The sequence below is a fragment of the Euprymna scolopes genome, chromosome 25 (assembly GCF_053919585.1).
Source record: "Euprymna scolopes isolate OS-2025 chromosome 25, ASM5391958v1, whole genome shotgun sequence".
Classification (NCBI taxonomy): domain Eukaryota; kingdom Metazoa; phylum Mollusca; class Cephalopoda; order Sepiida; family Sepiolidae; genus Euprymna; species Euprymna scolopes.
Window position 1 is genome coordinate 19,941,067 of NC_136506.1, and position 15,735 is coordinate 19,956,801.

The following is a 15,735-nucleotide window of genomic DNA, read 5'->3' on the forward strand; positions in this document are numbered from 1 at the left end:
AATTATTTTACATAAGTCCGTTTGCTCGGATGTTTACTGGAATCACAGAGCTTTTCTCAAGATTACAAGACGTTGCTGTTTCGTTCTGTTTACCGTCTAAGTCCTTCCGTCCAGCATCGTAAACAGCACACACGTTTAAAAAGGTTACCTTTTCTCTTTCATGTCAAATATTATTGTCAGGTTGTGGATGACGTACTCCTTATTTATGGCTGTACTTTCTTGTATATAGCTCCAGGAAATGCGGGTTCATTGATCTTCAACTTTTAAGACCGTCCAGGCCAGATAATTACATATTCCACTGTATTGCGCAGTACATAAGTAGTACCCCGCAGAATCTTTTAGCGGGATATCAGGTAACTCATTTTTATTTTTAGAAAATATCACTGTAATCAAGCTTTGATCTTGGGTAGCCATTACAAACCCATCCTAGTAATCGCGTTTAAGACAGACTATAGAGCTTACTTTATCGATATACAACTCCCCATTTAGAATAAAATACTTGATTGGATCCAAAAATCCATATCTATATATGGTACACCAACATAAAAAAATAAGAGCCAGCAAAATAATCTGCATCACGAACTGAATACACATATTGGACAAGAGAGCCTTCTTAATAAGCCATAATAAAAAAAAGAACAGAGAGTGTCTACCTGATGCGCAACAGATAGTGCACCTAAACTGCGCAAGCAAGTTTGGAGCCAAGGTGGAAAGTGACGGAGTGAGACTACGCCAACACCGAGGGATAAAGCACTGAGACACCAGCTAGTCATCGTCAAGACTGATGATGATGATGATGATGATGATGATGATCACCAAGTGTTCTATATCTTGTGATGCTATTTATGTATTTTAATATGTCGCATACTTGAAAAATATAACGAGTGCTCAATAAGAGTAATTTGTCATTTGTAGGGGAAATGAAGCAGACGGAAGTTATATGAATCATTTACGCAACTATAACTTTTGCTGCATTGGGGCCAACACTGAAAGGTTCATAATTGTTGATGTCTTGCTGTTTTAAATCGATGTTTACTAAACACTGCAGTATCATTGTGCATTGAAACTTCAATCATCGATCAGGCATATTTTATGTGACGGTGAATTAAAATGAAAACATTATTTTTAAAAACTTTTTTCGGGTAAATAATCTTTGATATAAGCCGTCTCCTCATGTATCAAGATTGAGGCGCAGAGTAACATATGTTAGTCTTGTGTAATCGAAATTCTCGGAGTAGAGGAAGAGGAGGAGGAGAGGCAGAGAACCGGACGTAGGCAGTATAATTGAGCAATACCTCATACGATGAAAACCACAGGAGATTAAGCAAGTTTATAGACAGTGAACAGATAAAATTTGAAAACGATGCCTGCTTGACGTGGCGAAACCTGAAACCGAACAAGAGGAAGACTATCATTAAGCCGTCCTATTAGATGTAGAATAACTATCGTTTATTGTCTCTAGGTTGTTTCAAGAATAAACTTGCCTACTCCACACCCGAATCCCCGTGGACAAGCTTTCAAAAGTGACGTAAAGCGATGGACGTGAAACGAAAACAAGAGAGAATCTTAAAGCAATAAATGTTTGGAAGGCGTGCAACAAACGTTTGGTGATGAAGCAATTAAGACAAAGTGACACGTTTTAGACAGTTCTGACACACAACTCTGAGGCTGGCCAGTAATTCATTTTCATACTATTTATGTCCAACAAACCATAAGAGAGAAAGAACAAAATGCGGGCGAGTACTTTGCTTTTGAATATAAAACGAAAGCCAGTGTTACTGACCCCTGGACTCTTTCCAAACTAGAGTTTGGCCAAGACAATGAAATTTATTATAATTTAGATTTTTATTTCCTTCTCTCTCTCATACACTTTCTCGACAACACACATTATCACGCCCACAAATACGTCCACACGCATACTCATATACTATACTTTGAACTTCAAGTTAAAAAACCGAACATACTTTCACCAAATTTGTCAAGGTGAAAACTTTCATTTTCAAAGGAGTCATTAGAAGGCATTAGGTTGTAATCATAATAATAATAAACGTAACAGACCAAATGATTTTTAGCTCATCTGGAATCAATTTATACAACAGTTAAAGTATGATATTAATATACTTGTGAATTCTAGTGTGCTGTAAAAGTTTGAACAGAAAAAAGGCAAGTATTATGGTTCATTTATGCTCTAACCAGATATAGCTGGTTCGAACGCATCAATCGGAAATACAAAATCTTTATTTGATATGTTGACCCTTTCTGTTAAAATTGGTAAAAATTTCTTCTCAAATGGAAAACGTGATATTCGACTGTATAAAACGTCAATTGTAGTTAAAATTGTCTATTCTTTTTTCCAGATTTTATCGAGTGTCGATTATCGATACTTATCGTCGTCATTCGATACAAAGCATAAGAACACTGCCAAGTATATGACTTACATTTGTGTGTAATTTCTAACTATCGACACAGCCGTTTAGGATGTCATTATGTATGCGATTTATTCAAGTTTACAGATACTTATTTCCTTTCACCATCGTGTTCTCTCTCTCTCAAGACAAACATCTTGTTGATGTATATATATATATATATATATATATATATATATATATACAGACATCCACACACATTTTTCGTCTTTTCCGATACGTCAATGTTGCTATACATCGAAAGACGCCGAAGTCCAACGGTTTTTTGGTATTTAAATAAAATCCGCAGGATTGCACACATACAAGTGGCATTGATGAAACCATACCGCTATACAACTGGAAGTGAAGAATATATACGACTCTACTACTGCCATGGAAGTAATTATATAACCATGCAACTTATATGTAAGTGAATATACATCCATATTACTGCCATTGAAGATATACGACGATACACCTTGCATGACATAGACAGCTATACAACTGGTATTAGAGTAATTATACACCTATGAGAACCAGAAAATATTTGAATTTGAAGGAACTATACAACTAGTGTTTTTAGAAATATACAGTTATGGCAGTGAATAAATTTGGATACAAAGGGTGTCCCAATAAAATGTATACACTCTTTAAATTAGATCAACTTGCTAAATGCATACGCTATACCACGTTCCTAAAAATTAGGAATAAAAAATACAGGATGTAACACTTCCACACTATCGTCATGACGTTATAGCATATCTTGATAGTCGTCTGCGAAACAGATTTTTTGGACAAACATGACTCATCGATTCCTGTTCACGCTTACTGGATTTGCCCCCCCCTAGAAATTTTTTCTGGTGAAGGATGGAAGGAGTTGAAAGCAACCATTTAAAGATGTGTCAACATACCAATTGAACGGATTATGAAGGTTTTGGATTTAATCAGAGAGCGTTGTCAGCTGTTCATAGACTACAAAGGCTAATAATTTGAACATTTTCGATAATTAACTTGTTTCTATATTTGTTTACACTATTTTAATTTTGAAACTTTTCAAATGTTGGTTTTATGGTCATTAAAGAAATGTTTACATTTAATGTATTATTAATAAAAGGGCTGTATACTTACATCATTTCCATATATTTATTTTGCGTTGTCTGTACTATGAGAAATGGATTCTTTAAAGAACCGTATTGTCTAACGTCGTTTTACGAGAAAACCATATATATATATATATATATATATATATATATATATATATATATATATATATATATATATATTATATATATATGTATATATATGTATATATATGTATATATATGCATACATATCTGTATATATATATGTATATATATATATATATATATATATATATATATATGTATATAAACATTAAACTTACATAAACAGTAAAACTGTGTTCGTGAAAAAATATAATTTCCAAACACAAAAATAGAATATAACAGAAAAAACATGGCAAAAACGCAAATACGTAAAAACATTCATGAAAATGTTTTATATCTTTACAACAAACAGATTGAGAAAGGATTATTTAAATTATCTGTTTTAATAATACCTAAAATAAAGAAACAAATGATCTAACAATTAATACAGAATTGGACGATAATTTTTTTTTAAACTTTTATTTTAAAAAATCAATTCAGGTCACAAGATTATGTAGTAATACTCACGTCTATTTTATGTAGCCGCCATCAGCCTCAAGCACCGTCTCAATACAGTTCCGGAAATTGAAGCATACCTTTTCCACAATGCGGCGGATGGCGGCGATCAGGCTTGTTTTGGTCATGTTCTCAATATATTACCAAACGAAGTAGTCCAACGGGTTCAGATCGGAGGAACAGAGCGGCGAGTAACAGAAGGATACAAAGTCCTAGTACTCCTTCTGAACCCAAGACTGGTTCTCCTTGAACTTATGGGACGGCGCTGTCGGTCTGCCACACTCAAGGCCTGCTAGCGGGAACCTGATTCCTTGAAGGGGTCAGCACACTCTCCAGTACATCCAGGCACACTTTGCTGTTGACTTTCAGACCGACTTCGAAGATGTGCAGCGGACTGGTGTGGTTTTCACTTGAAAAAAAAAACAGCAAAACCATAACCGTTACTGGACACTTTGTTTTCCTTCCTGTCAGTGTTATATCACCCTTAGCCTTTGGTCAAATAACCTTGGCCCACAAGGAAGTGGAGGTCCAGTTATACGGCGCAGGACACTTCCCGTTCATCAGGGCTCCGTCTGCGTTGCAGTGGTCACGACGTGCACGGTGGGTTGTTTTGTCTGGGAGAAGCACAGAAAGACGCTAAGACATGTGTGCTTTTAACACACGGTTACTCCAGACCTTGACCACAAAACATACATACATTTAAACAGATATCTGAGATTTATATAATAGAAGATGATACCACCAGCCACTAATCCTTAGTCAACCGGCTGTAATTGTATCAATTTTTAACGGACTAAAATGTTTAGTTATGCTATAATAGTTAAGCTATTGTTAAACACCAATCAGCAACCAAGTGACTTGGTGGTGCTCCTGTGATTGAGGCCACGGATTAACGACTTAAGTTTTTAACGTTCAAATACAGTTTGTTCCACAAAAACCACTATAACTTAGACTATTCGCAACCTTCTGTGGGTTCATCCCGTAAGTAGCCGATAATTTTTTTGTCGTAGAAATTCCGAATAAAAATATCGGGGAAACAAATACCAACAACGGAACTAAAAGACCTGTTATATTTTCTTTTCAGAGCTTTACTGCACATTCAAATCAGCTAGTACATGTACAAAAAGCATTGAGCATAATAACCGATCAGATGATTCTTCTGAACACGTAAGAGTTTTGTTATTTGAATAAATAGCTAAATATTCACAAGAGTTTTACTTAATTAACAACTTTCCAAGCAATACAAGTGAAGCGTGTTAAATATTAATGAGGCTTCTTTTATTATTTTTGCATTCCTTTGATCTTTGCCTCTGCGGCTTAACTTTTAATGTATACGAATAAGTCAGTTGTCCCGGCTCGCGTCTACATGATGGCTATTCAAAGAAAAGACTGTCACCTCCAAAGCGATGAAGAACTCCCAAAACTCGGTACATTAATATTTGTCATGAATTAGTGATTAGACCAACCTCGTCTGACGCTATTTTCGCTCAGATTAGATTCTATTGCAGATGGCGAAAACTAGCCCAAAAAGAACATTCGAATTTCCTATTTTCTATTGATGAGTTTTATTTTTATTTTTCGAGAGATATTATACACTGTTTTCTCGTAATAGACAGGATGCAATATAAATATTATATATCTAATAATTTTTCGAGATAATCATGTTAGTTTAGCTGATAGGTTTTCCCTGCCCACATACATCTTTTTTTTATAATAAATAGAAATTATCAACAATAATATATTGAAACATCTTACTATAGATATGATTATGTTATATAGTTTATCAAATTTTATCAGAATACACACCCGTAAAATCCGGAGATAAATTCACACAGTGTTCTTAAATATCGGCCGATATTTTTCTGGAAGCGACGCGTGTGTGAGGGGCCTTCAATAAGTTTCCAGACTTTTTTTCATATGGGCATTTTAATGATAGTAAACACTTTAAATTATAGTAAAAATCGAAATAATTCCTTGCGGATTTAATGCACTTGTTATACAGTGGCACCAACTTCTGGAAAGCCCAATGAATGTACTATTGTTTGAGCGTGTCAAGGTCCCGCATCACAGTCTCTTCCATCTCCTCATAACGACAGCCTCCAAGTTTTTTTTTTAAACTTGGGGAATAACCAAAAGTTACAGGGAACATGTTCTAGTGATGAACTGTCTTTATGCCAATCTTAATCAAATAGTCTGTGAAAAGTTTCCAGTTACATTCGCAAATTATCATTATCTTCAGATCCACGCGTACAGTTTTAATATTGAAATTAAATTGGACAGTTATTGTATTTTTAGAAACATGTCGGTCCTTATTTATGAAGTTCTCTATTTGGCCAATGAACTCTGGTGTTCTGACTTTACGAACTCTCATCATTCCGTCACCGAATCTATGAATTCTTTAATCTGATGTAACCCCAAAACTGATGCCTGATTAATACAATATGTTCCAAAAGAATACTTTTACATTCTATACATGTTTGTTGCATTTTTACAACGATTAAAACATAATTGTATTGCATATCTTTTATTCTAAACTGTTCTTACGTTTAGATTGTATTTTTTAAATTTACCACTGTGAAAAAAAGCCTGTAGTAAGGTGTATTCAAATTCTTATTGTCCAATTAATTTGAGCCTGACATCATGAAGGTTGGTCAGTCATCCCATGAGATACATAGCAATATTATACTGATTTTCCAAGAGACTATGACAATTTTAATTGCCTGTACAAAATAAATTTATAAAATTATTTAAGACGCCTCGTATATAATAAATTATATTTGGATCAAGGATTCTGTGAATTCGAATTTTGACTTTAATGTAATTTCTGTCGACCAGAAATAGTGGCTCCTGGTCCTAAGACGGAAACAACTAGCGGAAATGACTATACCCCTTACTCACTCCAATCCTAATATCGGGAGATCATCACACAATTCTTAATAAACAGCCGGTCTGTAGATGTTTAATAGATTTTCACAGGCATTTTATCTTATCTTTATTCATCACCAATTCAAGTTTAAATCTTTCTTTGTTACAAAATGACGGCTTTTGGAAACCGGATATGAGTCGCTATATTTTTCTGATTAGAAAGATATGTTTAGATATATTGTTACACACTTTCTGTGTATAAAGTCTGTTTGAATGTAAGCAAGGTTTATCGATAATAGGAACACATATTTTTAATTTTGAAGTTAGTAGTTTGATTGATAGAAGCGAATATTTTAGAAAAGTACATTTAATTCTTGCTTATGTATACTTACTTACGTTAACGAGTTATCCAAAAAAAGGAAGACTTTTCACTTTATTACCCATTATGAAATTGTTTGACGATAAAAACAAAAAAATAGGTACTATTGTGCTCGGAAATAAACCAAATATATTAAAACATTTTTCTTAAGATAATTATACATCCGTGTTGGTAATGAACAACAAATAGATGTAGAATAGACACTACATATTAAAACTACACCTGCTTATCTTATAAGAATCTTTTCGTATTAAATTAAAAGATGCCTATATTTTTATTCCACACGATTGTTTCAATCATTTTATCAAATTATTATGTTATGTTGACTGAACTTATGTATACATGACCTGAAAGATTTATCATTGCAGATACTGTAGATATTCAAAGTGTAAATCTCTTATAAAAAAGAAATGGTATGCAGGTGCGTCAAAAGTAGAGTTGAGTCATAGACTTTCCTTAAACAAGAGAAAAAAAGTAACCGTTAAACATTCAGCAGCAATTGTTGAGCGTTCAGGTAAGCAAGGTTTCTACATAAATTCATCTTTGTAAGATGTTAATCACTTAGCGCCACGGATATTTACCTGCTGCGCATCATCTGATGTTGGCAAAAGTGGAGTGATAAAAGTGAGGAATATAGATAAATATTATTCTGCAGTACGAAAGCTCGCTAGATGTATTACTCTTCAACATTCTGGTATTTTAGTTAAACATAGGAGGATTAACTTTTGGAGCGAACCCTATATCATACAATCCATTGTGACACTTCGATAGGCTATCGACTAAATTTGGCTTTTTTAGATAATAAACAAATACTCTGCTAATTGGGTCTTTTCTTTTGCTCGAGAACTTTGCTAATTTGAACTTTGATTCCAACGTAATTTCTGTCGATCATACATCTCAACTGTTGGTTCTAAGACGAAAACAACAAGCAGAAATTTCTATACTTCTCACTCCTTTATATCCATTTAATTCAAGGTCCACAAACCATCAAACCATCAGTAAGGCATCATTTGTCTGAACATGGACAATAGTTTTCCACGGTTCTTTTTATCGACTTGTACTAATACGCCATTTAAGTTTTACTCTTCTTTTAAAAAAAAAATATTGATAACACTTAGAAGCCGTTGCTAGTATGACTCTACCGATTTTAAAACCGAACCTCGATCGCTAGATTGCTTTCTCTTTTCTGATTAACTAAAAAAAAATATACATCTAACATTCAGGTTTCAATATATCATCACATACTTTGGAGTAATATAATATATAAAGTCGGATTATATGTCAGCATGTTTGATCGATAACAAAGATACTTCTGATAGATATGGAAGTAAATAATTTTGCCTGATAAAAACGAATATTTTAGAAACGCGCATTTAATTCTTATTAATATATTCTTTTTAATGTTCTTTATTAATCAAAGAAAATACAGCAGTGTTACTTACATTCTCTGCTCTGGCAATTAGTATGCGTGGTGTGTCAACCATCTAAATGTTGTTGGTACCGTAAAATCGAGAGATACCCAACGAGAAACCCAACGAGAGAATCAGAGTGACACCGAGATCGAAAGACAACAATTACCCAGTCGACACCTTCTCCAGGGACGGTCTCCCCATGAGTATGCATTAATTGACTCTATGTAAATACTGTATATACTTTCTTGCTCTCAATCTATCTGTTCTATTTTACTTTTGTGTTGTATTTATTTATTTCCATGTGTTTTAACATTCTCGTCATGAAAAATTGTAGTACAACAAAATAAATAAAATATGTATTTTATTAAGACGAATTAAAACAATCAATAATAATAATAATAATAATAATAATAATAATAATAATAATAATAATAATTAGACGAAAATGAATGTACAAAATGTATAATGATTTTCTTACCAATGTTACCAAATTTTGACCCTTTAAAACCTATTTTAAGCGGGTGAAGACACTGAACAGAAAGGTTCGTAAAAATTTCAAGCATTTTAGGCTCTTAGTGTCCCTCTGTGACTTTTAGTTTCAGAAGAGAAAGAATTTTGAAATATGAACACAGACATAAATACATATGGCAGTTTATACATTATATAAACATATTTTCTTGTGTTTATATTAGGAGAGTATATAAAGTAAAAATCCGCTATTTTTCTGTTTGACTGATTGGATCAGAGGTGATTGCAAGTCATTACGTTGTGATTACTGAACTTATGCATACATGACCTAAAAATGATTTACCTCTCCCTTATATATACTGCCAATATTATATGGGAGTGGCTCTTAGAAAGCAACTATTGACATGGACGTGCGTAGAAGCTGGGATGACTGATTAAGTTCCTGCATGCAGAAAAAAATAACCTATAAACATTCACAAGTGCTTGCTGAACGTTACTGAAGCCGATGTAAAAGTTAGTAGATAGGTTTATTAATTTCAGAGTGACAAGGAAGATGTGATTTAAAATGCACCCGGACACTTACAAACGAGGTGTCTACAACGAGGTTGCCAAAAGTGCATTACAAAAAGTAATGAATATGAAGAAATATAAATACTGTAGCAGAATACATATTGCGAAATGGTATAAATAATACTATTGCTCAAAGCTCTGATTGGATGTTCAACCCGTGTTAAGCTGATCACATTTGTAGAGTTGTTTTTAATTTCACCGTTAACAAAGCTTCCAATATTTTTTAGAGGGTAATCATTATTACCGATTATTGTGAGCGGTGATATTATTAAATAATGTTCCTTGCCAACGAGGAATAACAGATGATATATCGTGCTATGAAACTAATACATCTGGGTTTATTTTCGAATTCTTTTAATTAAATTAATGACTTGCGATAGAATGCTGTTTATGAGAACAAGGTCAGTTATTCAATGAGAAGGGATTTAATGAGGAGCTTTTAATAACAAGTCGGGCAAAAGTCACCCCTAAATCTGAGTTAGCAACTCGAGCCGGTTTTTGAAATAAATTAGGGATTCCCAGAGAGTGTTTTCACATCCATTAATAGAGGTTTTCGATATTTTAATGCGCGTAATCTACGTTGAAAATATGTAATCCAATTTTTTGCCTCGGCAAGCTTTCGCTTTGCGAGGCTATTTAGAACGTTGGAAACAATTTAAATTAGGTTTTGTTATGAATTTTACTGAGGCTAAAACCAAACATTGTTGGCTTCATATAATAACAATAAGAAGTAAAGTTAATAACATATTGTTATGGCTTGCAATAAGCCACAAAGAAAACAGAACAACGAAATAGAGTTTAAACAATGTATTGCTGGAACAACAACATAAAAAGGTTACAACTGAAAAAGTAGTAAACGTCACCGAGCAGGCGAGAGTCGCTCTGGTGTTTTAGCCACACCTGGCATCAAAAGGTCTATGGTTTATATAATGGATAGAACAGTCCATTTGGAGTGTGATTCCCCCGAAACACCCCCTCCCAAGCTGATTTCCCCGCTTGGGAAAATCATTATTTCTTCCTTTTGAGGCAGACCGCAAAGGGGTCATTGCGCTTCCTCTTTCTGCCGGGACGTTTTGGTTCTGACATCCCTTTTGGAGGGTATTTGTCAACAGTCATAGTTTCAAAAGCCTCACTGCCGTCCTGCGGTTGTTCTTCTTGATCCTGGTTAAGCGATTCCTTATTTGGTTCAGGTGCCTCTTATGTTTGGCCCTGAATGATGTATGTAACATGGCCGATTCTTCTTAAGATCGTCCTCTGTTCCCAAAAATAAACGTTATTTCTAAAATGTCTAAAATACACGTTATCTCCGCTGTTAAACCGTTTCGTTGGAATTGTAGAGGTTCTGTTGTGTACTATCTGTTTGGGTAGCAGTTTATCAAATACAGATGTTATTTTCCGTCAAACATTATTTTTGTTGGAGAATCCGGCATCTGGTTTGTTCGAATTACTTGTAATTCTGTAAACCTGCAGAAATTGCTGAAGGCCCTTTTCTGTCGGTGTACTGGGCGCCTTTTTTATTGCCCTTTTAAGTGTAGCGACGAAGCGTTCAGCCTGGCCGTTGGTTCTGCCGTGGTACTGGAGTGTCGTAATATGCTTGACTTGATACGTCTCGCAGAATTCTCTGAACTCTGTCGAGGTAAACTGGGTAGCGTTGTCGCTAACCAAACAGTCTACAACCCAAAACCGAGCAAATTATTCCAATAACAAATTTGTCATTATTGCCGTGGTCTCTTTTTGCATCTTAATACCTCAGGCCATTTAGAGTAAGAGTCAACTACTATCAGGTAGTAAAAATCCTCCACAGGTCCTGCATAATCGATGTTGATCCTCGACCATGGTTGTTCAGCCTAAGGCCAAGGTTTATAAGTTATCGGTGGTGATTTTGCAGCCAAAGCACATCATTTGCATCTGTTCACCGTGTCGGTAATATATTTGTCCCTAGCTCACCAATAAACAAAATACCTCATTAGGCTTTTCATTCAGTTTATTCCTGGATGTCCCATGTGAAAACCCATGAGAATTCTTTTTTGAAGGGGTTTGGGGGATGACAACCCTTTCACCGTTTAACAGTATTTCATCGCAACCAGAAAAAATGTCTGAACTGGTGTCACACAGTGCTAATTTCTTCTTCGTGGTTTGAATGAAATTGTCATTTAGGGATTTTGACTAAAGTTCCTGACGTGTGACCGGCAGTTCGCGGATAATATTGTTTATCATAGTGTTTACATCACTATTAATACGTAGTGCCGCGATTACTGAATCTTCAAGAAGTTCCATGTTGGCAGGAATCAGTCTCGATAGATCGTCTGCATGGGCTAGTTGTTTTGAGGGGAGAAATTGAATTGTAAAATTATAGTTCAGCAGAATAGTTTTGTTTTTCTTACACGGTGGTCAACACTTATCAAGGCCCGGAGGCCACTTAGGGATAAGGGTTATTGCAAGTACAGTACGTTAGTGTGGAGATTTGATGACGTATTTACTGAAGGGGGCGGTTCATAATGATTTTTTTACGTTGGACTTGAAGACATCCAAGTTGTAGTCAGGTTGAAAGCAGGCAGACGGAACAGAGTTCCACAGGCGTGCAGTTCTAAGAAAGACGCTTTGTTCATGGAATCCACGTTTTGATTTAGGCACAGATAAAGAGTGGGGGGAAATTTTCACAGTGGATTCAGCTATTCGGTTCGCAGTGAATGTTGGAAGTCCTTTTTTTATCCAAAATGGATATCAACGGCTTATTGTCGGTTTATAGAAAAAATGTATTCCGTACAAGAACCGGTGGAATTTTGAAACTGCAAATATAATTTCTAGGGCCTCTTTCTCGCTCTGAAAATAATTCTTTTCCGCTGGCAAGAGAGTCCGTGATACGAAAGCAATATGCTATTTCGAACCATTCGGCATTCGATGTAGCATGAACGCCCCGATGTCATACTGACTAGCGTCGCTAGCTACTATTATGTCCAACTGCGGGTTGAAATGCGCTAGGAATATTTTTGAAGTCAGGATTCTTTTTATTTCTTGGAATGATGTCTGACAATCTTATGTCCACTCACAAGCCTTATATTTTTTCAACAATTCATAAAGTGATGCGCGAAATTTGTGCATATTTAGGATGAACCCCTGGTAATACTTTGCCAAACCTAAAAAAAACTCTGCAACTGAGTTATGTTTACTAGTGCGGCATTTATTTAATAGCAGTCGCCCTATCTGGTTCTGGGCGTCTGTCATCTTTATCGATTATGTGACCCAGGTATTTAATTGTTTGTAAAAAGAACTCGCATTTAGCTGCTTTGATCTTAAATCCATAATCTTGTATTCGACCGAATACTTGTCTGATTTGTTTTTCATGTTCCTCCCTTATTTTGCTCGCTATGATAATGTCATCAAGATATGCGATTCCGGTGGCCATACCTGACAGCATAGTATCCATTAGTTGCTGGAATATTGCGAGTATCACCTTGATACCAAACGCGAGTCTGTCGTCTCTGTACAAACCCCGATGAGTGTTAATACAGAGAAGGTTAGTGCTTTTGTCGTTTACCGGAATCTGTAGGTAAGCGTCGCGTAGGTCGATTTTAGAAAAAAACTTGCCGCCATTTAATTTAGTGAACACTTCTTCTGGACTAGGTACTGGATAGTGAAAATCTTCTAAGGACCCGTTGAGTCCGGTCGCGAAGTCGACACAAACACCAATTTCCCCGCACCTTTTCTTTATGTAAACCACCGGAGCAGCCCACTCACTATATTCAACTTTAGCCAGTATGCCGATGCTATCTAATCTGTCTAGGTCCTGATTTATTTTGTTCAGGGAAGCGAACGGGACATTACGTTTCTTTTTGAACACCGGTTGTGTGCCAGGTTTCAACTTAGAATCTGCGGTCATTTTTGTACATCTCCACAGGCCAGGAGTAAATACGTTTGTGAATTCTTATTTGAAACAAGTTATAAGCTTCTCCGTTTCTGCTGGGCGGGTATCTATTTTCATGCAGAATATGGATATAGGAAGATCCCAGAGACGAAACTCCTCCATGCTGTCAGAAACGAACATGTTCTCACTATCTTTTAGCGCATACAATCTTATTTTTTTTGTTTTCTCTCGTAAAGTGACGTTTGCAATTAAATCACCTTCAAAATGAATTTTTGTACCATTAATGACCATTGCCATTCTGTTAGTTTTTAACATAGTTGGCTTTCATAATATTTTTCATGTGCTGAGATTTGTTATTGAAAGATCCGATACAGTGTCCTATTGGAATTTAATAGCCTTGCCGAAAATGTTAACCGTTACATATTTGCGTAGTGTATATTTTTCTCCAGGAAAAAATAAATAACGCCCGATTTTAGCAGCGACAACCACAAGTGACGAATTCTTTTTCCAAAAGTATAAAAATTTACCTTTCTAAGTCGCGAGGAACCCTTTCTTTTTGCAAAAGTACAGCGCTATCTTTGAAGTCGTGACGGACTTTTTACTTTCCAACTCTTTTTTTCCGTAATGATCTGCGTTTTTTTTTAGTTACCGTGAACCTTTCAGTTGCAAGTGTTATGTCAGACACTTTCTTAGGTTTGATAACATTTGAGTCCGACGTTGTTAGTATTTTTAGAATACTATTTCAACGGGAGTATTTTTTCAATATCATTACTGGTTTCGATTTTTGTATGCTCGCTGAATCCAATGTCGTCAGTGTTTAGTTTTTTAGAACACTATTTTTAAACGTGACTACGTTCTCAGAATCAAATGTCGCCAGTTTGATGGCTCGCAATAAGCCACAAAGAAAACAGAACACCAGAATAGAGTTTAAACAATGTATTATTGGAACAACAACGTAAAAATGTTACAACTGAAAAGAGTAGTAAACGTCACCGTGCAGGCGAGAGTTTTCTGGTGTTTAATACACACCTTGGATCAAAAGGTCTATGGTTTATATAATGGAAAGAGCAGTCCATTTGGAGGGTGGTTTCCCCATAACACATATATTTTCTAGATTAAGTTCAACTTCAGTAACACTGATCATGTCTGTAACCTCGGACATTAAAACTAAAATTTATGAACGAAATTTTCCCGATACATACAGAACTTTCCGCAGACTAATTTCAACAAGAAAGAACACAATGCTGTATACAAAGTACATTAAATAAAAATAATAAATCTAAATATATATGGATTATAGCTTGTTTCAGTGTTAACTGCCATAACCTGTCCCATTTGCATTAACTCGTCAAATATCTGTTATTTTAAACCATTCTCTATAATCCTTTATATAAAATGACTCACGAAAACTACATCACTTATAATAGTATACATAAAGTTATTTAAAATCATTCTCAATAATCATTCATATAAAATGCCTCACTAAAACTACATCACTTATAATAGTATACAATAAGTTATTTAAAACCATTCTCAATAATCTTTTATATAAAATGCCCCACGAAAACTACCTCACTTATAATAGTATACATTAAGTTATTTAAAACCATTCTCAATAATGAGTCATATAAAATGCTTCACTAAAACTACATCAATTATAATAGTATACATTAAGTTATTTAAAACCATTCTCAATAATCCTTTATATGAAATTCCCCACGAAAACATCATCACTTATAATAGTATACATAAAGGTATGGATAAAAGTTAAACATGTTTTTGTTTACAATGAAAGATATTGATCATGTGAATGTCAATAATTAGCAATATTATTTAAATATGAAAATTACATGGATTACAATTAAATTTCTTGTCATGCAAAATGCAGTTACTGACTGACGTTTTTGTGTGTTTCTGATCATACCAACACTTCATAATATAGTGTGCTGCTTGTATTTATTTTTATGCAATCTGTGTTTTGCATTTGTCTAAAAAAAGTTGTTTCTATTTATACAAAGTTAAAAAAGATGTTAGTGTGAAATTCATCATGTAAAAGTAAATTTTTAGCACGGCCATTTATTTCCCAATC